A 27,759-nucleotide genomic window follows, 5' to 3' on the forward strand; every position below is an offset into this window, starting at 1 on the left:
ATTGTCTGTACCTTCGCTACTACCCCGTTTTGTAAATAATTTCCTTACGAGGCGATGAAACACCTGCTGCAAGAAACGAAGTCTGCCGCCTGGGACAGAAAATTTGCAGGTCAGTGATCTGCTAGTGAACAGTGTTAGTCTGTATATATATCCGCCAAGATTGTAAAATTCTTTATTGGCCGATATCTATACACTACTACAGTTTCGGGATCTTAGCCCCATCGTCAGGTTTATTTGAAATCAGAATTAAAACAATGTTGTAAACTACTCCATTAAGCAATTAGGAATTTAAAAAAACTTAAAGACACGTTTGGAAACTGAAAAACATGAAATGACTGAACAATAGCTTATCTAGAAGTAGCAGCATGTCATGTCCATGTCCTAACAAGAAATAGGCACACATCTACCGCAGCTAGACCGCCAAATGAAATCTCAAGTTGTAGCTATGACGAACTCCAAATCTCAGTCGCGGCCTGCAAAGATTCCGTTCCAAAATTGCCACAGGGAATGTCTGTAACAATAAAAATGTCTGTAACAATAAAGCCACCTTACGACATTAGGTGGAAGTCAGGCGCTAAACCAAAGTTTAACTAATAACAACCCTGCGCTGCAAGAAGCACTAGTGAACTTACAGCCTGATACGAGGGCCCAAGCGAAAACTCCCATTGCAAGAATAAAATAATGATACAAGAGATATATCGATTACGTAATTCTTCACTTACAACTTCTGGGCTGATAGGCCGTATGTATAAAACTCTACCCCCCCTTCCCCCCTTTTCGATGGTTCGTCACCGAGTGCGGGAGACATCCTCCGTTTTACCTCGGAGAATGTCTCCCGCAGTCGGAGACGAAACGTCGGGGGAGAGTTTCATACTTCGACCACGGCCTATCAGCCCGGAAGTTTTAAGTGAAGATAATACCGGCCGTCAAAACCTACAGTGTATGATAACGTAATTGTCACTTACGATGGGGATAGCAACCAGCTTTTACATATGCGTCAGGCTGTGAATAATCGAGCATTTACGATCAAATTTGCCGTGAAGTTATGAAATCAGCCACCACGGAAGTATCTGCGCTAGCGGAACAGAAATGCGAAAAGAAACAAGTCCGAAAATACACTACTGGCCATTAAAATTGCTACACCAAGAAGAAATGCAGATGGTAAACGGGTATTCATTGGACAAATATATTACACTAGAACTGACATGTGAATACAATTTCACGCAATTTGGGTGCATTCATCCTGAGAAATCAGTACCCAGAACAACCAACTCTGGCCGTAATAATGGCCTTGATACGCCTGGGCATTGAGTCAAACAGAGCTTGGATGGCGTGTACAGGAACAGCTGCCCATGCAGCTTCAACACGATACCACAGTTAATCAAGAGTAGTGACTGGCGTATTGCGACGAGCCAGTTGTTCGGCCACCATTGACCAGACGTTTTCAATTGGAGAGAGATCTGGAGAATGTGCTGGCCAGGGCAGCAGTCGAACATTTTCTGCATCCAGAAAGGCCCGTACAGGACCTGCAACATGCGGCCGTGCATTATCCTTGCAGGGATCGAATGAAGGGTAGAGCCACCGGTCGTAACACATCTGAAATGTAACGTCCACTGTTCAAAGTGCCGTCAATGCGAACAAGAGGTGACCGAGACGTGTAACCAATGGCACTCCATACCATCACGCCGGGTGATACGCCAGTATGGCGATGACGAATACACGCTTTCAAAAATGGCTCTGAGCACTATGGGACTTAACATCTATGGTCATCAGTCCCCTAGAACTTAGAACTACGTAAACCTAACTAACCTAAGGACAGCACACAACACCCATCCATCACGAGGCAGAGAAAATCCCTGACCCCGCCGGGAATCGAACCCGGGAACCCGGGCGTGGGAAGCGAGAACGCTACCGCACGACCACGAGATGCGGGCAATACACGCTTTCAATGTGCGTTCACCGCGATGTCGCCAAACAACGATACGACCATCAAGATGCTGTAAACAGAACCTGGATTCATCCGAAAAAATGACGTTTTGGCATTCGTGTACCCAGGTTCGTCTTGAGTACACCATCGCAAGCACTCCTGTCTTTGATGCAGCGTCAAGGGTAACCGTAGCCATGGTCTCCGAGCTGATAGTCCACGCTGCTACAAACGTCGTCGAACTGTTCGTGCAGATGGTTGTTGTCTTGCAAACGTCCCCATCTGTTGACTCAGGGATCGAGACGTGGCTGCACGATCCATTACAGCCATGCGGATAAGATGGCTGTCATCTCGAGTGCTAGTGATTCAAGGCCGTTGGGATCCAGCACGGCGTTTCCTATTACCCTCCTGAACCCACCACTGATTCAATATTCTTCTAACAGTCATTGGATCTCGAGCAACGCGAGCAATAATGTCGCAATACGATAAACCGCAATCGCGATGGGCTACTATTCGAACTTTATCAAAGTCGGAAACGTGATGGTACGCATTTCTCCTCCTTACACGAGGCATCTGGACAACGTTTTACCAGGCAACGCCGGTCAGCTGCTGTTCGTGTATGAGATATCGGTTGGAAGCTTTCATCATGTCAGCACATTGTAGGTGTCGCCACCGGCACCAACCTTGTGTGAATGCTCTGAAAAGGTAATCATTTGCATATCACAGCATCTTCTTCCTGTCGGTTAAATTTCAGGTCTGTAGCACGTCATCTTCATGATGTAGCCATTTTAATGGCCAGTAGTGTAATTTATTGGACGCACCAAAACGAAACAATAACACAGTAGCCAAAAGAACAACCTACTCGATCCCAACTGTGGATCGACACCAATACAAAATAAAAAACAATAATAACAATAAATAAAAGGCCTGACGCTTCACAGGGTGTGAACACAAACAGTTCTACAACGTCAAGAGGTTCGTTGCTTATACCAAGAGATCAGGCAGCTAGAAGAGCCATCTGGCCGTGGCTCTGTATCCTCCCAAGCAGCAGTGATTTCATTCCCCTGCCCGTAATGGGGCAGGGGACGGTTGTCAGCGGCACAATTCGCCGCTCTTCAGCCGAGTGACATGACAACTAAAACAAGAATAAGGTGTTACATAAATAAGGCGATAAAAAAGGGGAACATAAGACAGAATAAGGGGATAAAATGGAGGTAAAAGTTCACCGACAAGGAAACGTTCACGGGAGGACAATTAAAAAAGTCATCAGAAAGTTAAAAACCACAGCTCGCGATTCTTAAAACACAAAGAAGACACTGAATGCACATGTACACGTTAAAAGTCGGCCACAGTATTAAAAACACTTCAGAACAACACTCTTAAAACCCACTTGGAGCACACACGATGAAGAATAAAACTTCCAGGTGGGACCTGCCGAGGGAGAGGTCAGAGAGGATGGAAAAGGAGGGGAGAGCAAGGGGCAGCAGGGGAGACAGAAGGATGAAGAGCGTACACTAAGAGGCAGGAGATGAAGAGGGAAGACAAGGCAGGAGGGAGTGCAGAGACACTGAAAGGGAGCACAAGTGAGGAAGGGTGAGTAGAGGGTGAAGCCACTCAGGGGAAGGGAGGGGGAGGAGAGGAAGCCCTGAGGAGGAGGCAGGAAGATGGAGTTAGAATTGGTAGGAAGGGTAGATGTCGAGGCGAAGCTCATCATTTGGGAGGGGTAGACGGTGGAAAGTGCGTTGGGTATGGAGGTGGAGGGCGTGGAGACAGAGAGAGGATGGGACACAACGGTAAAGGCACAGCAGCGGGTTGGGGGTGGAGAGGAAGGGAGACACCAGGGGGATCAATACGGTAGACAATATATAGTGTGTGGATGTGTTTAAGGAAGAGGAGAAGGTGGGGGAAGGGGATGAGGTCGTAGATGATGCGCATGGGGGCAGAAGGCGGATGCGGAAGGCGAGGTGGAGCGCATGGCGTTCGAGGATTTGGAGTGTTTTATAGAACCGGGGAGGGGTGGAAATCCAAGCTATGGTGGCATAACAAAGGATGGGGTGGATCAAAGATTTGTAGGTGTGATGGATGGTGGAAGGATGCAGACCGGCCGTGCAGGTGTTTCAGGAGGTGGAGTCGGTTGTAGAAAACATGGAGACAGAAGGAGCGGGTTGTGCAGCCTATGATGATCACCTGGGTCTTGTAGAGGTTGATACGGAGGAACCACTGGTTGCACCAAGCAATGAATTGGTCATGGTGGGTTTGGAGGGTACGTTGGGACTGTTGAGGGGTAGTATAAAGGGCTAGGAAGGCGCTGTCATCAGGAAACTGGAGAAGATGAACAGGTGGGGGAGGTTTAGGCATATTAGCAGTGTACAGGAGATAGAGGAGAGGGGAAAGGACAGAACCTTGGGGCACGCCGGCAGAGGGATAGAAAGTACGGGAGTTGTAATTGTGGATAGTCACATAGGAGGGACGATGGTAGAGGAAGGAAGCAACGAGACGGACGAAGTTGATGTGGAGAGCATAGGTCTACAGTTTGAAGAGGAGTCCAGGATGCCAGACACGGTCATAGGCGTTCTGGAGATCAAGGGAAACAATGATAGCGGTGCAACGGGAGTTAAGTTAGAGGGAAGGAAGACTGGTAAGGTTAAGGAGTTGGTCGGCGGTGGAGAAGGAAGGCCAGAGGCCACATTGGGTAAGGGGAAGGAAGTGGTGCTGGTTAAGGTGGCGGTGAATACGGTGAGAGGGGATGGTCTCGAAGACCTTACTGAACATGGAGGTGAGGCAGAGGGGACGATAGGTAAAGGTATCAGAGGGGTTAGGGAACAGCAGGACACGGGAAGTCTTCCACAGGTCGGGGCCTTTTGCCCGCACTGCGCCGCCTTATAACGACCTTGGCGGATGTATCAGCCGGAACTATTTGCGATCACGTGCCTGACGAAGCAAAGTAGTCCCTAGGCTAGCTACGACCTCTGGTGAAGCTGTTCTGCAGGCTCCGCGAACGGGTAGAGATCCGTGGCGGCCGTTGGTGGAGACCTGGCGGTGTGTTGCATTGTGGCCGCCGTAAGTCTTTGTTTTGACAACACAGACGACGTAGATTTTGCTGGTGAATATACACCCCGAGATTCAGGCATCCCGTGATAGTTGGATGTAAAGTGGAATGCGCATGCAGTTGGCGCTATGATGTCCGAAGTGTGCCGCCATAGCAGATACATTGATATATAGCACCTCCATGCAGCCTAGAGTCTACAAATTCGCGACATTCAAATCTATGGCCCACTAAATAAGAATGGCTGTAATAAGGAATGGAACCCGGTAACGTATTTAGCTTACGCTACCCACTAACTTACCAAGATCGTGAAAGACATCGCCAAACGATTGGGAAAAGGGTAGGAATAAAGGACTTTTAGGCAGCATATTCACTGCACAGGATGCAGGAGAGAAACATATTAGGCTTCCCTATCATGGTATTATTTTGAAGAAAGTAAGAAAGTAGTTGAGGGATTTAAACATTATTCCTGCTTTCTTTATTCCTCCTAATAATGGCTAATGTCTTATTGTCCATGAGTACGCGGAACCTAAACCATATAGTAGAAAACGCATTTATTGTATTAAGTGTCCACAATGTGATTGCCGCTACAGTGGACAAATTAGCTGTTTTGTCTCAGACTAGATTTATTGAACAGTTCTGACACTGTTCTTAACGAGCAACCTAAGCTCAAGCATAAAAATTTCCTGAATAACTTTCTACAATGCTTTCAGTAGCCAGCTTCATAGGCAGTTTACTGTATTTTCTGCTCTTCTTTCATAGCCTTGCCACGTCCTCTTAATCTCCTGTCTGTATCTTTTTATTCTTGTAGTATCAGGTAGTCTATTACTGCAAAAACTTGTATTTGTCTTTTAAATTTTTTAATTTCTAAAAATGTTTAAAATTTTTTTTCATTTTCCAAATGTATTAGCTTTCAGCGTCACTGGTTCACTAAGTTGTCATTTGTTACGTTAGAAGTCTTTTGCATTTGTGTGTATATCTGGCCGTTTTATGTATATACTTTAAGTGTTTTACCTTTTAATTTCACTGATTAACAGGCTGTAATGAGTTAAGTTTGGCTTTACTGCTGTTGGATGCAGAAATTGAAAATGCTATGTTTTAAATGTTTTACATTTTAATTTCACTGGTTTATGACTTGTTATTTGATACGTTTGAATGTTTCTGCTATTAGACGCACATTTTGGCAACTGTATGTATTTTGGCCTTTGCCTTATGCTATTATTTATGTTACTTTTCCGTTCCACATGCGTATGTTGCTTTGTTGCACTTCTCTGTTATTAGTCATGCTGCTTATTTGTTTGTTAAGTCGAATACGAACTTTCGGTTATTACCTGTATTCCTGCTGCAATTTGGGTGTGTGTATTGTCCTTAGAGTAAGTTAGTTTAACTTAGTAGTGTGTAAGCCTAGGGACCGACGACCTCAGCAGTTTGGTCCCATAGAAACTTATCATATATTTCCAGTTTCCTTCAACATTTCTTCGGCATTCGCACCTGCTTGTAACTCAGTTCCTCTCCATGGCCAGCCGCGGTGGTCTAGCAGTTGTAGGCGCTCAGTCCGGAACCGCGCGACTGCTACAGTCGCAGGTTCGAATCCTGCCTCGGGCATGGATGTGTGTGATGCCCTTAGGTTATACAAAATTGTTAAGGCTTTCGTGGCCACTTGTTGACAAACTGCCTATTGGCTTCTGTCTCGGGTTCTTCGGCCGACGTTCATCTAATGATTTTTCTGACGTTTCGCCAGCACGAGTGGCTGGCATTGTCAAAGCTTCACCCTCCATTGCCGGTGGTGAACTGGAGGCGAGCTCGCGGCCGCAGACTATATGTACCTGGCGCGCCAACGTCCGAGGGCTTCTCCGCGGTCATTTCCGGTGCGGTTCTCCTCTTGCTACCTGCGACGGTCGTTCGCTGCAGTACGGGCAGCCAGGATCCGTTTACCTTAAGGCTTTCCTCTTTCTTGTTGAAACTGTTCGCGTGTTTTTGGATTTCTACAGCTTCTCTGAACAAGCGCGTGTGATAGTGCTTCTCTACAGGCAGAATTTCCGTGTCGGTGAATTTTATTATGTGGTCGGTCTCATTCAGTGCGTGCTCTGGCACGGCCGATTTCTCCACCTGCCCCAACCTGCAATGTCGCTTATGCTCTTTGATCCTGGTGTTAATTGATCGTCCAGTCATTCCGACATAAACTTTTCCGCATGTGCGTGGTATACGGTATATTCTCGACATTGCAAGTGGGTCTCTTTTCTCCTTCGCCGATCTAAGACACTCTTTGATCTTCCTTGTCGGTTTGAAAATCGTCTTTACGCCGTGTTTGCGCAATATACGGCCGATTCTGTCCGTCACTCTGGGAATGTATGGCAGAAAGGCCGTACCCGACATTTCTTTTTCAGGTTCCTTACTTCGCCGAGTGTTTGGCTCTGTTACACTTCTAATGTAATTTGTGGAGTACCCATTGCTCCGCAGAACAGTTTCCAGGTGTTGAGAACCCGAGACAGAAACCAATAGGCAGTTTGTCAACAAGTGACCACGAAAGCCTTAACAATTTTGTATTACGCCTCTACGGGGAGGAGATTTGCAGATTGTACCGACGCCTTGACCAACGACGGAAGAAGAAAGCGCGACTGATGTCCTCTCTCGCCTTTCTGTCACGGTGCCGAGATGAATGTGCTACACCGAAGTTCTTGAGATGCAAGCTCCTATTCACCACCGCCCAAGTACATCGTATCTACGACAGAATGGAACGAGCTTTTCTTCGTGAGCGAATACATACAACACGGAGAGACTTGGCAAGAACGGATCAGGAACTTCTGGACATTTTCTATCATCTAAGTAGCAGAATGCATCGAGACGACTAGGACAAGATCGACAGCATCACTCACAGGAGCATGCAGAACGAACTCGAGTGTTGCACCGAGCGGCAAAAGCAAAAGTTTGAAAGATGCCGGAAGTAGACCGACAAGGCGATTCCCGACATGTCACACACAGTGTTCAACCTCATTGAACGACAATTGACCGAAGAGGAAGTGTCTGTTCTTCAAAAAGGAGGGAACTTTGCTATCATCCCGAGAACTATACCTATGGAGGACATCATTGCCAACACCGAAGCAGCCATTCGGACCCTTCCTTGTGAAAGGGCAGAGGAAATACGCACTGAAACAGCCAGGATACTGCGCCGAGCAAAACCAACAGCTTGCAACCTGAAGAAAGAAGAGGTACAAGCCATTAAGAATCTCAACGCCGACAAGAGTATGTTGGTACTGCCTGCCGATAAGGGGAATGCGACCGTCGTAATGAAGACCGAAGATTATGAGCAAAAGATCCGAGACCTATTAGATCCGACGACGTACCGAAAACTAAGCGCAGATCCGACGTAGCGTATCGCTCGGAATACGAATCGTTTAATCAAGGCGTCTTCTCTGCCGGCGGACATACAGAGAAACCTGCGCAACACAGAAGCCCTACCACCTCGGCTGTATGGATTACCCAAGATCCATAAGAACAACGTTCCACTGAGACCGATCGTTAGCGCTCCTGGCTCACCAACGTATAAACTGGCGAAACACTTGGCCTCTCTGCTCCAGCCAGACGTGGGGAAGACCGACACATACATTAAGGACTCAGGACATTTCATTGAGAAGCTGAAGAAACTGAAACTTGCGCCAAACGACATCCTGGTCAGTTTTGATGTTGTTTCGTTATTTACGAAAGTGCCACTCAGTGACGCTCTGGAGCACATCGGTTCCATGTTCCCGCAAGACATCAAAATGCTCTTCCATGCATGTCTCACCACGATCTATTTCACGTGGAATGGCGATTTCTACGAACAGCTGGAAGGTGTCGCCATGGGTAGTCCTCTCAGTCCAGTGGTGGCCAACTTCTTCATGGAACAATTCGAAGCACAGGCAGTGGACTCGGCGACTTGCAAACCTAAGGTGTGGTACAGGTACGTCGATGATACTTTCGTGGTGTGGAGCCAAGGTGAAGAACAGCTCGGTGAATTCCTGAGACACTTGAACAGCCTCCATGCCAACATGACATTTGCCATGGAAGTAGGAAAGGACAAGAAACTGCCATTTCTAGATGTGCTGGTCACAAGGGACGGCGAAAACCTGGGACACAGTGTGTATCGGAAACCGACACACACGGACCGATACCTGCATAATCCGTCAAACCACCACCCGAGCCAGAAAAGAGGCATGATTAGTACGCTCGTAACGAGAGCAGGACGAATATGTGACCCTCGACACCTCAAACGAGAAATGCAACACCTGGAAACTGTTCTGCGGAGCAATGGGTACTCCACAAATTACATTAGAAGTGTAACAGAGCCAAACACTCGGCGAAGTAAGGAACCTGAAAAAGAAATGTCGGGTACGGCCTTTCTGCCATACATTCCCAGAGTGACGGACAGAATCGGCCGTATATTGCGCAAAAACGGCGAAAAGACGATTTTCAAACCGACAAGGAAGGTCAAAGAGTGTCTTAGATCGGCGAAGGAGAAAAGAGACCCACTTGCAATGTCGGGAATATACCGTATACCATGCACATGCGGAAAAGTTTATGTCGGAATGACTGGGCGATCAATTAACACCAGGATCAAAGAGCATAAGCGACATTGCAGGTTGGGGCAGGTGGAGAAATCGGCCGTGCCAGAGCACGCACTGAATGAGACCGACCACGTAATAAAATTCGCCGACACGGAAATTCTGCCTGTAGAGAAGCACTATCACACGCGCTTGTTCAGAGAAGCTGTAGAAATCCAAAAACACGCGAACAGTTTCAACAAGAAAGAGGAAAGTCTTCAGGTAAACGGATACTGGCTGCCCGTACTGCAGCGAACGACCGTCGCAGGTAGCAAGAGGAGAACCGCACCGGAAATGACCGCGGAGAAGCCCTCGGACGTTGGCGCGCCAGGTACATATAGTCTGCGGCCGCGAGCTCGCCTCCAGTTCACCACCGGCAATGGAGGGTGAAGCTTTGACAATGCCAGCCACTCGTGCTGGCGAAACGTCAGAAAAATCATTAGATGAACGTCGGCCGAAGAACCCGAGGCAGAAGCCAATTGGCAGTTTGTCCTTAGGTTAGTTAGGTTTAAGTAGTTCTAAGTTCTAGGGGACTGATGACCACAGATGTTAAGTCCCATAGTGCTCAGAGCCATTTGAACCATTTTTTTCCTCTCCATGCCGTGTTAAGCGCCCCATCGCGGTGTTTACCACGAATACGGCCCACCGCGTTCCTGTTCAGTACGCTTGCTGTAGCAGCACTGGCTATAAAGGCGTGATAGACCGGCTTTCGGTAAGAGTTAGCATCGATTGTAGGCGTATTTGCCTGGTTCGTCGCATCAGGTTGTAAGTTGACTAGCGCTTTCTGCAACGCAGGGTCATTATTTAGTGTAACTACTGTTTATCGCGTGACTTGCACCTGATGTCCTGTGGTGGCTTCATTGTTTATAGACTGTATGCATTTCCGGTGGCAATTTTGAGACGAGAGGAATTTTCCCAGGCAGCGATTGAAAATTGGAATTCTTCGCAACCACAATTTTCGATATCATTTGACGGTCCACCTCCAATAGATGTTTACCTATTGTATTTTACGGGCTACAAGGCGGCACGGACTATGAGGGGTACCTTAATTTTTAAGCAATTTTTTTGAAAAATTACAATTTTCTCTATTTTTATTATTAAATTACAAAGCGAAATTAAAACAATTCCTAGTTTATAAAACTGAACTGACCTTTAAAATCCCTGAAAATCTTCAACTGAACTTTCTTCTTCTTCTTCTTCTTCTTCTTCTTCCTATACGTCGTCATCTTTGTTCTCTTCATATATAATTGGTTTTCAGTGTCATCGAGAGCATTACTTACGCCGCACCTCTCTGACACTAGACCACTACTGTTTTATTCAGTGACGCACTCGTTTGACTGTATGTCGTTTTACAGATCCATTCGGCGTGAATTACGTTGTATTTCATCCACTATACATTTGTTCCATCTCTCTCTCAAACACACTTTCAGTGATTTGTTCATCGCGACATAAAGAGGTTCCAAGTGCGACGTAAATCCTCCCGTAATAACAGCAAGTTCTGTATTTCCCTGTGTCTCAATTTCTATTTCACAGAATTTTCAAATGGCTACTACACTGGTCTAGCACATGAGGAAAAGTTTTCTTCAATAAAGCACCTTTCCTTCTCTCACACACTATGTTAATCTATAATTTAATACCAGCCTCGCCCATCCAACTCTTGTCATGTACGTGAACAACAACACCTGGCGGTATTTTAGAAGGTTTTGGCATGATTTTTCGCTGGAAAATGATTATGGACGAACTTTAGTACTGTCAGCACAACATGGAACGACAAAAGTGTAGTGCATTTTCCATGTCCACCAGTTTCTCATCTCCACTTACAGTTTTAGCACATTTCATGGGAACAGTTCTGTTACTCGGCACATCGAATGTCAGAGGAATTTCGTCCTTATTCGCTGTTTGGATTAGTTCCACACCGTTTTTCTTTTGATGTTGAATAATAAGGCGATGGAAAGATACCATTTTCTCTTCAAGCTCTTGTGGAATTTTCTGAGATACTTTGGATTTGGTTCACATGCTGAGTCCCTAACTTACGAGACTGCATTTCAGGAAATTTTGTATTAATTCCAGCTCCATTTTGATGGTGTCCTATAATCCATTTCAATATGTCATCTTCTAGTTTTGGTGATTTAGGTTTCACTCTTCTATTTGCATATATAGTATTCCTCATTTTTTCCAGTTCTTCTTTACTAGCCCGCCAATTGCGAAAGTTTTTTTTTCTGTTGGTGGTGTGTTTCCATATTCTTCTGCATATATTACTTTCAACTTGCATCCCACATCATATGAACAGTTTCTATTTTTTCCATTACGAAAGTAGCTGATAACAAATATATCTGCTGTTACCTATAACACAAATCACTTGCAGTTCAAGTTCACTGGCTCCAGAGACCGCAGTGACGCATCGAAGGCTACCCAGTGTCCTGGATGTGTGATGGTGGGGTAGGAAGGATACAGTGTTAGCAAGCTTATGAATCCCCGCAGCTCATGTTCGTCGCATCGGTGCACTGTTGTAGTCAGCTGAATCCAGTGCTGCGAGATAGATATAGGTATCCGGCGGAATCGAAGATACTCGTATGGCCATTTTTGAGTCTGGCGGGAATTTTAAATCAAACACTGGAAATTTTTATATTAATTTCGAGTATAAGACGCACCTGAATTTTGGAGGCAATTTTTCGAAGAGAAAAGAGCATCTTATAGTCCCTAAAATACGGTAGTTGTTAGGCCATGGGCATGAGGTCCTACTACTGCTAGTTAGGCTATGGTTCATCCATTTTATCTGTTTTCAGTTTCTGAATGTCGGTCTTTAATTTATTTTATTTCTTAATTGCTTAATGGAGTGGGTCACAACTGTTGTTTTGCTTCAGATTTCAGACAAACCTGACGATTGTGCTTAAACGGTTAATGATATCAGCAATGCTGTCTTCATTGTGTAAGTTCATGGAGAGTCCATCGAGAGATTCAGTAACTGCTTTGAAGGTTTCTTTCAGTGTCTGCTCTCGATCCAAATGTCCTAACCTTAGAAGTCCATCTTTTTTCCAGCAGCCTACCATGCTGCGATGAACTCATGCTTAGTCGACATTTTGTTATATACTAAGTGGACTCCTTCAGGGTTCATCTTAAGTACATTCTGTCCAGTCCTATCAACTCTTACAAGAAAGCTGTGTACATTCATTTCAGATCCATTAACCTTTACCGCTAAGTCATTTACTTTCTTTCTCAGAATGACTTCGGAGTACGTATCTAGTTCCTTAACCTGTGCATCTATGTCATTGATCATTCTCACAATGGTCTGGCCGTACGTCTCTCGGTCCCGAACCTGACGTCTGAGAGGCTGAAATTTTCCATCGGTGTACAGACGCCTTCTCTGTCTATGCCCAACTATCCTCTTGGGCTGAATATTTGACATACACGCAAACGTATCCACGATATAATGTAAACAAACATAATCACTACTTTTTTCATATCTTTATATAAAGAAACTCCTGGAAGTTCCTTCCATGTCATAACAGTTTTCTTGATTTATCAGCAAGAAGAAACCTGTAAAGCGTGCGTGATTCCAGCAATCTGCGTATATATTTACAGTAACACTGCATGAGATGTCGGTTCCTACATGATCCCAGTACATGTGTTTTAAATTCAGATTGTCTTGTTTGAAAGTATAATGAGATTTGCATTACCCTGCACCAACTCTTTCACCATTCTGCTATACGTTTTACTCAAATAAAATACGTCAACACGCATACGACGACCAAAACAGAAATATCGTAGAATTTTATCCTGGTTTTCCACAGCAACTTCGTCAAATATGAATGCTTTGTTCGGATTTACTTTTCCTGGCAGAGGGATTTGACTGCTTTGAATAAATGTCGTGCATGTTACACCATCAGCGTTTTTGAAAATACACATACATGCTCAAAGTGGACTGTGTCTGAGTGTGCTATCAGCGACAAGAGAACATTTGTCTCGCTTCAGATGGATGGACTACAACATGCCAATCGCATTCTTCGTCTTCTTCTGATCTTCTGCCCACCACCAAAGGACCAGTCATTCACAACAAAGTCCTGATGTTTCATGCACCCCACTGTAATACCGACTTTATCAGTTTATGGTGTGCAGTGGGGCTTTTATACAAATATATACGGGACTAACTGAGCTACATGTTGTATATATACATCTGAAAAGTTTCATCTGTCATTCATTTTAACAGTGACTGAAGACGTTGACTGTGGTAATGAGGTGATTCTGGCAGCTTAATGCTGCTGTGGTATTCTAGACACTGCATTGGAAATACTGTTTGCAGGAAAATTATTATGAGAGGTATGGACAAAATAAAAATTCAGTCCACGATAATATACCATTGTTGTTGAACATCCGTACAGTGGATGCACTACATAGAAAAAAAAATCAACTGGTTCCTTTTTATCTTCACGCCTGTAAAGAATTTAATAGACAAAGCTTTCTTGTATGCACAGAATTCAGCATGTACGTCTCTCAAACTGATGGGTGTTCCTTTAGCTTCTTCTTTTGACACTGTATTGATGTAGTGTTCTAAATTGTTTGCACACACACTGTACTTACATAGATAGTTCACAAGATCTGGGTACACAGTTTGAACGCACATCATCCCATGGTTCAGTCTTGCCAACACAAGGGATAATACCATCCATAAGCCAAACAAGTTTGTATCATTGGAGTGTTGGCAGATAAATGGATCGACATCTAGGTCTCACCATAAGTGGCGTGCCATTGTACAATGCTATAGATAGCATCAGACCAGCATAGTAAATGTCTGGGTGGGGGGGAATTGTACCGACAGTACTCGGAGGTCAGCTGTTCATTGATGTAGATTTCTGCATGATACAGTTCCTCTCATTTCAACTCAGTAAACCACATTTTAAATTGTCATGATGCATTTTCAAACTCTAACACAAACACACCAGTCACTGTCCACTGTCGCTTCTATACCAATAATTAAGCATTTGAATGACTAGCTGCTATATTGCAAGTTGAAGTGAAATGCAGTAAATCACTGAGAAGATACAGGAGGTTCTCACCGCCACATCAACACTCTGTCCTAGCAGTCACAACAGAACGTTCTGGGATGGTGTATGTGATGGAGACCAGAACTAACCTGCACCGTATCTTGTAGGATACCCCACACAGTTCTTCTGAGAGTTGGGGACTGGCTGGGTGTCTTCAATACACAAATTAATAAGTAGGATGGATAACAGCTGCTTGTCGTCCTGCTCCAACTTGCTGGTGAGATGCACTATGTAATCCCACAGTGTCACTGCTGTTGCTCACCCCGAAGGCCACAGGTCACTTCAGTTGCTGACAAGCTGGTGAAAGCTGCTGCCAGTCCAGATGTGCTGGAGATTGCAGCCAGTCTGGACATACCAGAGCTCGCTGAACAGAGAATAAGAAACAATAAGAACCCTCAAATAAAATATGGAGTTGAACAAAGACATGAAACTTAACTACATGTGCTTACTTACGCACTTCATTTATGGGCAGGGGTAGATGAGGATCTCAGGTGCTGTTGACACTTTATGGTTTTTGCACTGACTGACTGCGACTGAGAGTGCATCCATCTTGTATCCACATGATGTCACAATCACATGACAGAATGTAGCGTTTCTCCACTGTGTTCCCACTTATTTTCAGGTGGGGGAGGGAGTGATTGCTGTATTCTTATTGGTTCCTGAGGAGGCGGTGGAGGAAAAAAACCCATTTCAAGCGTCCTTTGTGGCAGTTTTGTGAACTAGCCCAGTCAAGGCACATACACCACGATGAACACCTCTGGTTCATTCTGGTTCAGATAGTGGCATAGGTTCAAGTGTACTGACCAGCCATTTTAAAAAACATGAATAGCTCCAGCACAGGCAATAGTCTCTATGAGTTATGAAATGCAACTTTGGTCCATCCCACTGCATCGCCATTATTTGCTGGAAAATATCCGCCACTCTCTAATCCATTATTACCTCTTTCCATTCCTCATGTAGGAGGCTATAGATTCATCAGCCAAAGGGTTACACTTGCTAAATTCCTTTGTGTCCGACATCAACATATCAGCAATTGAACACATTATGGCAGTACCTTCCCAGAAGGACACTACATAATGAGACACTGCAGTAACATAGTTGTGAACCGAGCTAAAATATCCAGAAGAACGTATATTATACCACAACATCTCCCTTTTCTTTTTCGTCATCACATGAGCACTCCATAGTGAGATCTTTCCTGTCTGACAGCTCAACTCAGACTGAGAGATTCAGGTGTGGGAGCCAACTAGAAGATGCTGCCACTTGGGTTCAGTGCGAGGAACTAGGGTCTCAATAGTCGCCTGGTGTCTGTGGCCTGCAGATGCATGCACTCAGTACTCCACAAGAAGGCTAGCTGACATACACATGGGTGACCTGAAATGATGGTTAATACACTGAAGAGCCAAAGAAAATTGTACACCTGCCTAATATCATTTAGGGACCCCAAAAAGCACATAGAAGTGCAACAATATGAAGTGGCACAGACTCAGCTAATGTCTGAAGTGGTGCTGGAGGGAACTGATACCACGAATCGTGCAGGGCTGTCCATAAATCCGTAACAGTTCTGAGGGTGGAGATCTCTTCTGGACAGTACGTTGCTAGGCATAGCAGATATGCTCAATAATGTTTATGTCTGGGGAGTCTGGTGCCCAGAGAAAGTGTTTAAACTTAGAGGAGCGTTTCTGGAGCCACTCTGTAGCAATTCTGGACGCGTGGAGGGTCACATTGTCCTGTTGGAAATGCCCAAGTCCATCGGAATGCACAATGGACATGAATGGATGCAGATGACCAGACAGGATGCTTACATGCATGTCACCTGTCAAAGGCATATCCAGAAGCATCAGGAGTCCCATATCACTCCAACTGCATGTGCTGAACACCATTATAGAGCATACACCAGCTTGGACAGTCGCCTGCTGACATGCAAGGTCCATGGATTCATGAGGTCTGCATACCCATACATGTCCATCCACGCGATACTATTTGAAATGAGACTCATCTAACCAGGCAACATGTTTCCAGTCATCAACAGTCCAATGTCGAAGTTGATGAGCCCAGGCAAGGTGTAAAGTTTTGTGTCAAAGAGTCCTCAAGGGTTCATGAGAAGGCCTTCGGCTCCAAAAGCTGATATCAACAATGTTTTGTTGTGCACTTCTGTTACATTGAACGATTCTCTTCAGTCATTGTTGGTCCCATTCTTGAAGGATCTTCATCCAGCCACAGCAACGTTGGAGATTTGATGTTTTACCGGATTCCTGATATTCATGGTACACTCATGAACTGGAAATCCCCACTTCATTGCTACCTCAGAGTTGCTGTGTCCCATCACTCCTGCACTGACCATGACACCACGTTCAGACTCCCTTTAATCTTCATAATCTCCGATTGTAGCAGCAGTAACTGATTTAACAACTGTGCCAGACACTTGTTGTCTTATATACATGTTGCCGACTGCAGCGCCGTATTTTGCCTGCACTCATGTCTCTGTATTTGAATAGGCATGCCTATACCAGTTTCTTTGGCGCTTAAGTGTACATCACACTTCATTCCACTCCTCAGTGATTACAGTTGATACATCATGGGAAGTGTCAGAGGGGAGTGGAGAAGAACTGCCTCCAACAAACTGATTAAATAAAGTATATGCAAATTTAACTGTACAATGTATTGTTATGTCAGTTGACATTGACATCAAACTTGCGTCCTGAGATACCAACTTCTCCAGCAGTTTAGCATGGGTTGAGTCTTTTTACAACCAGTTTATCTATGGAGGAGCAGAGGGCAGAAGTGGGGAAGGGGAGGGCGGGAGGATTTTCCAGGAGGTGGAATAGTGGCTCAGAACTGAACTGGGGAGTGGTGACGAAAAAGTGTCCCTTTTTACGGAATTGTGGTGGAGTAAAGGGGAAGGGGGGCCCAGGATGACGAATTTTCCACACGGGCTCATAAATCAACCCAAGGGGGTAATGAATCAATTAGCAAGACAATAGGGGGAGAGGAAGGGAGAATATTTTACCTCTGAATGTATACTTGCTCCTGAATGTATGTAACCTGCACAAATTTAATGGCCAAGGATCGCCTTTGTTCCACTACATTTTTTAACGATCTTTAAGATCTCGAAGTAACAGGATGAAAAAAAAACAACAGAAAATAGAAACGAAATTATGGGAAAGCTGACTGGATCAAGCTGTGGAGCACAGGAAGACACTCTATGTACAGCACTAACATCGATATGTATCCTGTTGTTGAATGCTGCATTCCTGTGCAGTTTAGAAACAATAATGTTAGCAAAATTTATGTCCAGCTAATTGACACAATGAAAATTCTCACTGGCACATTAATATCAATACCAGTTCCCTGGATTCATGTCTTGTTCTACACTGCAGTACCATTCCACAGATGACAACTGACAATGGACCGATACTGTATTAAGATTCTCAACGAAAACAACATCGCCTTCAACCATGTGGCCGGCCGGAGTGGCCGAGCGGTTCTAGGTTCTACAGTCTGGAACCGCGCGACCACTACGGTCGCAGTTTCGAATCCTGTCTCGGGCATAGATGTGTGTGATGTCCTCAGGTTGGTTAGGTTTAAGTAGTTCTAAGTTCTAGGGGATTGATGACCTCAGAAGTTAAGTTCCGTAGTGCGCAGGGTCATTTGAACCATTTTTAACTCGTTAATGGCACAAATGTGATAAAGATGGAATGGTTTCAACCTACAGGTAACGGAAATCGTTTTCGATTATGATATTTTGATGCTGTGATATGTGATACTGTATGAGTGATAACAGACATGTGGCAGAACTCTCTCATTGACCATTTTGCTTGTGCATAATTATTTTTTAGAATGCTCGTTTTGATGTCGTACGGATGTGTAACATAGGCCTAGGTATAGGATAGGCTGAAAGGCGACATTGGTTGTGAGTTGGCGACGACATAAAATGTAATGTCGAGGAGTTAACCATACCCTTTCTATTACGCATATTTAACTCATTTTGGTTTTTAATATTAGTTCATGTCTGCCATTTTAATAACGTCATATATCAAAGCAGAAAGGTAGTAATCACAATTAAGAATTTCTGAAGCATGTTTAGGCAGAGAAACTGAGAAAGCTTTTTGCAGAAAAGATGGATTCTAGTCTCTTAATCTGATTATGATGTTCCACTGAACAATGTTGTAGAAAACGCATTTAACACTGGACTCTGTTGGTAATGAACGATTTCACGGCATAAAAATTGCAGGATATAATTGAGTTAAACACTTTTCAATAAATTTCTACAATTAATAACAGTAATTGGTGCTATGCGTATTACACAGTATCAAACTACGCTGGAGCAAACATCTCTCACTCTCTGTTACCACATACTACAAAAAACGACGGAAATCGAGATTACATACAGACACATTTACTCAAAGGGCTGAGAGGAAAATTAGTTAATCGCAGAGTATACACTCATCGGTTGTATCTGAAACAGCAGTAGTGATAATAGTCGAAAGGCTTCATTAGCCCCTATGCGTCATTCACGTAGTTTAGCTTTCAAACAGTGCTCGATTAACTGATCATTACAGCGGATAGAGAACTGCCTTTTTGCCTAATTTAATGAATACGAATTTGTGTGTCAAATGAGAGATGTCAGGCAAGGGCGAATAGGAATTCGAAGGAACCATAAATAGTTCTACTTCTGACCCTGTCAAAAGCCTTCATAACGATGACATTTAAATCATTTTCTGTAAAGTAAAACACCTGATTGCACTACTTTTATTTTCTTTCCCTGTGAGCTTGGGAAGGGGGTGGGATTGGCCTGCCTTTTCCCTCAGGCATGGGTGTTCTGATTTCATAAAGCCAGGCTTACCGTACCTAGTGGAAGTATTTCATTTGCTTTTGCCAACGAAAATATCGAATATGTACTGTAAATAACGCCACTGTTGGACTTAAATTCAGTATGCTGCTGACAACAACATCGTAACCACAGATTAAACTCCAGAACTCCTGGTTGACATAGCAAATAAAACCGTTAATTACGTTTACTATTCGTCTACTTCCAATGAACTCACATTGAACAAAGCAAAGCCAAATTTCAAGAATTTCTGCTTATTGACGGAAAATACTTCTGTAGTATTAAATGTAGATGGTAATTCCATAGATTGCACACATCAAAAAAAGTTTTGCATCACCCCATTTCCCAGAACTCCTGAAGATAGACACTGGCTGTTGATACTGTATCACAGACACAGTCCCTTTGACTGTTGAGAGATGTCAGTAAACCCGCCGACAGATGTAAGTAACAATGCTTGAGCAGCGCCTATTACACGGAGGCGGTCCGACAGCCGATCATTTTGAGTCATTCCACCAGGAAGGGGGTACACGGCTCGTGTTGTCTGTGGTTAACCATCCATAGACGGTCAATACCGCGGTTCGAAAGCGTCCGCATTGTTACTTTGTGCCAGGAAGGGCTCTCAACAAGGGAAGTGTCCAGGCGTCTCGGAGTGAATCAAAGCGATATTGTTCGGACAGAGAGACAGGAACTATCGATGACTTGCTTCACTCAGGCGGCCCAAGGGCTATTACTGCAGTGGATGACCGCTGCCTACAGATTATGGCTCGTAGGAGCCCCGACAGCAACAATGCCATGTTGAATAATGCTTTTCGTGCAGCCTCAGGACGTCGTGTTACGACTCAGACTGTGTGCAATAGGCTGCATGATGCGCAACTTCGCTTCCGACGTCCATGGAAAGGTCCATCTTTGCAACCACGTCACCATGTAGCGCAGTACAGATGGGCCCAACTATATGCCGAATGGGCCGCTCAGTATTGGCATTACGTTCTCTTCACCGATCAGTGTCGCATATGCCTTCAACCAGGCAATCATCGGAGACGTGTTTGGAGGCAACCCGGTCCGGCTGAACGCCTTAGGCACACTGTCCAGCGAGTGCAGCAAGGTCGATGTTCCCTGCTGTTTCGGGGTGGCATCATGTGGGGCCGACGAACCCGCTGGCGGTCATGGAAGGCGCCGTAACGGCTGTACGATATGTGAATGCCACCTTCCGACCGACAGAGCAACCATATCGGCAGCATATTGTCGAGGTATTCGTCTTCATGAACGGCAATTTGTACCCCCATCGTGCACATCTTGTTAATGACTTCCTTCGGGAAAACGACTTCTCTTGACTAGAGTGGCCAGCATGATCTCCAGACATGCCTGGGATGCACTGAAAAGGGCTTTTTATGGACGACGTGACCCACAAACCACTCTGTGGGATCTACGCTGGATCGCGTTGAGGAGTGGGACAATCTGAACCAACAGTACCTTGATGAATTTATGGATAGTATTGGACGACGAATACAGGCATGCATAAATACAAGAGGACGTGCTACTGGGTTTGGAGGTTTGGTGGTACGACATGCAGTGTGTGGTTTTCATGAGCAATGAAAATGACGGAAATTATTTTTATGTTGATCTCTATTCTGTACATCATCCGGAACTCTCGGAACCGTGGTGATGCAAAACTTCTTTTGATGTGTGTATAAGAAATAAAAATTTGGGGGTCCAAATTGACTGCCACTTCAAGTGGAACGAGTGGCATCATAGATCGATACCACCCTCACCAGCGTTTCACAGCTGGCCACGGAAAAGCACGCTTTCGACAGGCGCTGATAGCAGTCACGTGGCGACCCAGCAGATCCAATGATGATGCCTCTGAGCCACACCTTCAGCAGCTCCGACTGCGAACGCCCTCTGCAACTGCAATATATGATGGCCGGGTAAAGCTACGTACATGGCCAAGACTTTGTCGCAGTCTTTGACAGTGTTCAGTGTTAGTCAGCCTTCTACAGTTCACTTGTTCATCAGTAGTGGGATCCTCACACTGCATGACACACTTTAGTTTGCTTCTTGCAATGACTGGAATTTATTGCTGTCTGTTCTTTTGTAAAATTTCTTTGAAATGCTTGACGGAAGCTTTTTTTATTTTTATTGTTTTGAGTCATCAGTCTTCTGACAGGATTTATGAGGCCAACTATGAATTCGTGTCCTGTGCCACCCTCTTCACCTCAGGGAGTATCACTTGCAATTTACGTCCTCAATTTTTTGCTGGATGTATTCCAATATCGGTCTTCCTCTACATTTTTTACCGTCTACAGCTCCCTCTAGCAGCACGGAAGTTATTCCCAGATGTTTTAACAGATGTCCTGTCATTCTGTCCCTTCTTCAGATCAGTGTTTTCCATAGATTCTATTCCTCTCCGATTCTGTGCAGAACGTTCTCATTCCTTACTTTATCAGTCAACTTATTTTCAACAGTCGTCTGTAGCGCCACATCTTAAATTGTCTGATTCTCTTCCATTCTGATTTTCCCACAGCCAGTTTTTCACTACCATACAACTCTGTGCTCCAGACGTACATTCTCAGAAATTTCTTCCTCAAATCAAGGTCTATGTTTGATTATAGTAGACTTCGCTTGGACAGGAACACCCTTTTTGTCAGAGCTAGTCTGCTTTTGTGTGTCCTCCTTGCTCTGTCTGTCATGGGTTATTTTGGTGCCTGCGTAGCAGAATTCCTTACCTTCATTTACTTCGCGACCGTCAATCCTGATGTTTTCTCGCTGTTCTAAGTTCAAAATGGTTCAAATGGCTCTGAGCACTATGGGACTCAAGCTGTTCTAAGTTCTGATGCTTTTCATTACTTTAGCTTTTCTTCGATTTACTCGTATTTGTACTCATTAGTTGTTCATTCGATTCTGTAGATCCTGAAATTCTTCTTCATTTTCACTGAGGACAACAACGTCTCCAGGGAAACTTTCTTTTATTTCCATCACTGCTTATACGATGTATAGTTTGAACAGCAGGGGCGATAGAATACATGCCTATCTTACACCCTTTCTTATCAGAGCATTTCTTTCTAGGTCTTCAGCCGCCCGCGGTGGTCTCGCGGTTCTAGGCGCGCAGTCCGGAACCGTGCGACTGCTACGGTCGCAGGTTCGAATCCTGCCTCGGGCATGGCTGTGTGTGATGTCCTTAGGTTAGTTAGGTTTAAGTAGTTCTAAGTTCTATGGGACTGATGACCACAGCAGTTGAGTCCCATAGTGCTCAGAGCCATTTGAACCATCTTTCTACGTCTTCCACTATTAGAATTCTCTCTTGGCTCTTCTACATGTTGTATATTACGCATTCCTCCACATAGCTTACTCCCATCTTCCTCAGAATATCGAACATCTTTCATAATTTCACACTAGCAAACCCTTTTTCTTGGTCGACAAGTCTTTTAAACATGTCTTGATTCTTCCTTGGTCTGGCTTCCATTATCACCGTCAGGACTGCCTCTCTAGTGCCTGTATCCTCCCTAAAGCCAAGCTGATCGCACCTAACAGAGCCTCAGTTTTCTTTTCCGTTCTTCTATGTATTATTACTGTCAGCATCTTGGACGGATGAACTGTTAAGCTGATTGTGCAGTGACTGTTGCTCTTGTCAGCTATTCTGAATGCGTGTATGCTATTTCTCTGAAAGATGGTATATAGCCAGAATTATAGTTTCTACACGCCCGAGTTAATAGTTGCCTTGTTGAAACTTCCCCCAATGATTTTAAAAATTCTGACGGAATGTTATCTATCCCATCTGCCTTATTTTATCTCAAGTCTTTCAAATCTTTAATTCTGTTTGTAGTACTGGATCTCCTATCTCTTCTATATCGACTCCTGTTTCGTCTCGTATCAGATCAGACAAGTCTTCCGTCTCATAGAGGCCTTCAGTGTACTCTTTCCACCTATCAGTTCTCTCCTCTGTATTTAACAGTGGAACCCATGACTCAGTTAACGTTACCACCCTTGCGTTTAATTTCACCGAAGGTTATTTTGACTTTTCTATATGCTGAATCAGTCTTTCCAAAAATCATTTCTACATCTACATCTACATCCATACTCCGCAAGCCACCTGACGGTGGCATTTCAAAGAAATTTTACAAAAGAACAAACAGCAATAAATTCCAGTCACATTTTTCGTGCAGCCATTTCGCCTCAGTTTCTCTGCGCTTCCTATTTGTTTAGTTTGTAACCTACTTGTATTTCTGCATTCCTTAATTTCTCCGAACATTTTTGCACTTCCTTCATCTCATCGATCAACTGAAGTATTTCTTCTGTTACCCTTGATTTCTTTGTAGTTAGCTATGTTTTTCTTTCCAACTTCTATGATTTCCGTTTTTCAGAAATGTCCATTCCTCTTCGACTGAACTGCCTACTGGACTATTCCTTATCGTATTAAATAGAGAGCTTCAAGCGTATCTCTTCATTCCTTAGTACTTCTGGATCCACTTCTTTGCATATTGCTTGTTTCCGACTAGTCTCTTAAACTTCAGCCTAATCTTCATCACCTCTGAATTGTGATCTGGATCTATATCTGTTTCTGGGTACGCCTTACAATCTAGTATTTGATTTCGGAATCCCTTCCTGGGCATTATGTACTGTAACTGAACTCTTTCTTTATCTCCCACCTTTTTGAAAGTATAACTCCTCCTCTTGTGATTGTTGAACAGATTATACGCACCTACTAGCTGAAATTTGTTGCAGAACTAATTTGTCTTGTTCCTATCTCATTCCTACTACTTAGACTTAATTCTCCTGCAATCCTTTTTTCTACTTTTCACCCTACCACGGCATTCCAGTCCTCCATGAATATTAGCTTTTGATCTCAATTTACATATTGAAATACCCGTTCAGTGTCCTCATATACTTTCTCTATCTTTTCGTCTTCAGCTTGCAACGTCGGCCTGATCTATCGTTGTTGGTGTTGGTTTACTGTCGATTCAGGTGAGAACAACCCTATCACTTAACTGTTGACAGTAATACAATCTCTGCCTCAACTTCCTGTTCATAACAAATCCTACTCCTATTATACCATTTTCTGCTGCTCTTAATATTATTCTATACTCATCTGACTAGAAATTCTTATCTTGTTTCCATTTCGTTTCACTGACCCCCACTATATCTAGACTGGGGCTCTGTATTTCCCTTTTCAGAACGTGTAGCATCGCGATTTGATGTAATCGGGCTTGCATTGGATGCAAGGACGGTTATGGGTGGATGGTACTGGTATGTGTGAAGTGAACTGAAAATTACAGTTTTCTAGTGCACTGTGACACCTGAAGTACTGTCTCATAGCTGACATTATTTCCAATTTAGAATCCATCTTCAAATTGTGTGGCACAGATTTTAAATAATCTTATATAGACAGTAGAAAATGCTAGTTATCCTCTTCAAGCTTTGGTGAATTTTTTTGCTTGATATCTGCTGCACGTACCTCACACATTTTCTATTCTTCTGTCATCCTTAGTCTCTTACGAGAACTGGAGGCAAGTCCATCCTAAACAACAGAATCGTTTTCCTCATCAGTGTGAGCAACAGCTTCTTCCAATTCTGCTGGTTAAGTGACAGTTAGAGGTGTTAGGAAATTTAGCATATCAAAATATACGTATTTTTTTGTATGGTTTTGCAGGAGAACTATTTTTTAAACTTTCCCTTTGCTGAGTTCCCTTGTGTAACAGTCACAAATGAACTTCCACTTCTTTTGTAAGTGTGTGGTTGCAATGAAACAAAAATCTCTTTTTTGAGGTACCCTGCTACAGGCTGTATATTTACGAAGCTGGATTATTCCTTCAAATGTGCTATTTCTACTATATTGAAAATCATGCGCGACACTTCTCAGTAAATATGGGATAACGTAGAAAGTAAATCCATGTCAAAAGAAAAGTTTAAAATGCATGCTGACTGCCCGAACTGTCTGGTGCAAGGAAGGCGTGCAATCATCTTTAAACCTGAAGAAAGTAGCTCTTTGTACTGCAACCACAAACACTGTTTTCATTGGTGTTTCTAGCAGTTTGTGACGCTGACTATTAGTTTGCATCTATAGACGTAGGTTCATGAGGAAAGAGTGGAGACTCGCATATTTATAAAAATAGTGACCTTCATAAGAGAGTGAAAGACAATAATTTAAATTTGCAAAAACCAAACCTTCTTCTGAATCATGCGTGTAGATCGGCGGATCACCCTGGATGATCTCTGCACGTTGGTTCCTGAGATATCCCGAAGTACCGCTCGGAGAATTTTAACGCAAACATTGAACTACCGGAAGGTGTGCGCAAGATGGGTGCTACGCATGCTGACTGAGGACCACATGTGGCAACGAGCTGATGCTTCCCGCGCATTTCTTCAACGTCTTGCAGCCGAACAGGACAACTTTCTGAACTCAATTATCACGCATGACGAAACCTGGCCCTACCACTTTACACCTGAGACCAAACAACAATTACGCCAGTTGCGGCACCCTTCTTCGCCAAAGCCTCGGAAATTCAAACAAACACAGTCTGCCGGTAAAGTCATTGCAACCGCTTTTCAGGATCGGGAAGAGGTATTGTTGGTCGACTTTATGCCCACTGGCACCACAATTAACGCTGCCAGGTACTGTGAGGCTCTGAAAAACCTCATACGGGCAATTCAGAACCGAAGAAGAGGAATGTTGAGCAAGGGCGTGCACATTCTCCATGACAACGCTCGCCCACACATCGCTCGGCAAACCGTTGCTCTCCTGCAACAGTTTCAGTGGAACATAATCACCCACCCATCCTATAGTCCTGACTTGGCGCCCAGTGACTATCACCTGTTCCATAGGTTAAAAGAACATTTGGCCGGAAAGCGATTCAGCTCCGACGACGAGGTGAAAGAAGAGGTTCATAACTTTCTGAACAGCATGGCGGCGAGCTGGTATGAATGGGCGTAGAAAAACCGCCACAGCGTCTACAAAAATGCATCGACAGGAATGGTGATTATGTCGAAAAATAGCTAAATGTTCAAGCTATAATCTCATGTAAACTATTGCAGAAATAAACAGGTCTATGTACTTATACAAAAATAGGAGACCTTAATTTTGAGATTACCCACGTATATTAAATGTCCGACAATAAACTGTGGGGGCCAGGGGGAGGGGGGAGGGACAATTGTTTGCGAGTTGAAGAGGACAGAAAAATTTCAGTTCTTAAAAACAGTGCTTCAATGGAATAAAATTAATATTTACTTTTAAATGAAGTGGGTTACGACCGAATGTTAAATGCGTGTACTGCACCTAACTGCAGTGAAGGGATAAATTGTGTTGTGGAGGTGTTGCAGTGTGGAGGGTTGGGGGTCGGGATAGAAGCGTGAATGAACCTAGGTCGTCGGAAAGTGGCCTTGCTGTTAACTCCACCGTAGGTCAGCAAACTGAAAAGGGATTCCCTACCATGTAACGAGAAGGAACTACAGGGTGTTGCACAAAGTTACATCAACCCCCCCAATAGTGAATCACTGGTTACAAATTGCACAGATATCCCAGGGAGGCGTTTGTTTTCCACGAAGTGCGTTAATACACTACTGGCCATTAAAATTGCTACACCACGAAGATGACGTGCTACAGACGCGAAATTTAACCGACAGGAAGAAGATGCTGTGATATGCAAATGATTAGCTTTTCAGAGCATTCACACAAGGTTGGCGCCGGTGGCGACACCTATAACGTGCGCTGACATGAGGGAAGTTTCCAACCGATTTCTCATACACAAACAGCAGTTGGGCCGCGTTGCCAGGTAAAACGTTGTTGTGATGCCTCGTGTAAGGTGGAGAAATGCGTACCATCACGTTTCCGACTTTGATAAAGGTCGGATTGTAGCCCATCGCGATTGCGGTTTATCGTATCGCGACATTGCTGCTCGCGTTCGTCGAGATCCAATGACTGTTAGCAGAATATGGAATCGGTGGGTTCAGAAGGGTAATAGGGAACGACGTGCTGGATCCCAACGGCCTCGTATCATTAGCAGTCAAGATGACGCGCATTTTATCCGCATTTCTGTAACGTATCGTGCAACCACGCCTCGATCCCTGAGTCAACAGATGGGGACGTTTGCAAGACAACAACCATTTGCACAAACAGTTCGACGACGGTTGCAGCAGCATGGACTATCAGCTCGGAGACCATGGCTACCGTTACCCTTGATGCTGCATCACAGACAGGAGCGCCTGCGATGGTGTACTCACCGACGAACCTGGGTGCACGAATGCCAAAACGTCATTTTCTCGTATGAATCCAGGTTCTGTTTACAGCATCATGATGGTTGCATCGATGTTTGGCGACACCGCGGTGAACGCACATTGGAAGCGTG

Source organism: Schistocerca serialis, chromosome 2, assembly GCF_023864345.2.
Source record: "Schistocerca serialis cubense isolate TAMUIC-IGC-003099 chromosome 2, iqSchSeri2.2, whole genome shotgun sequence".
Classification (NCBI taxonomy): domain Eukaryota; kingdom Metazoa; phylum Arthropoda; class Insecta; order Orthoptera; family Acrididae; genus Schistocerca; species Schistocerca serialis.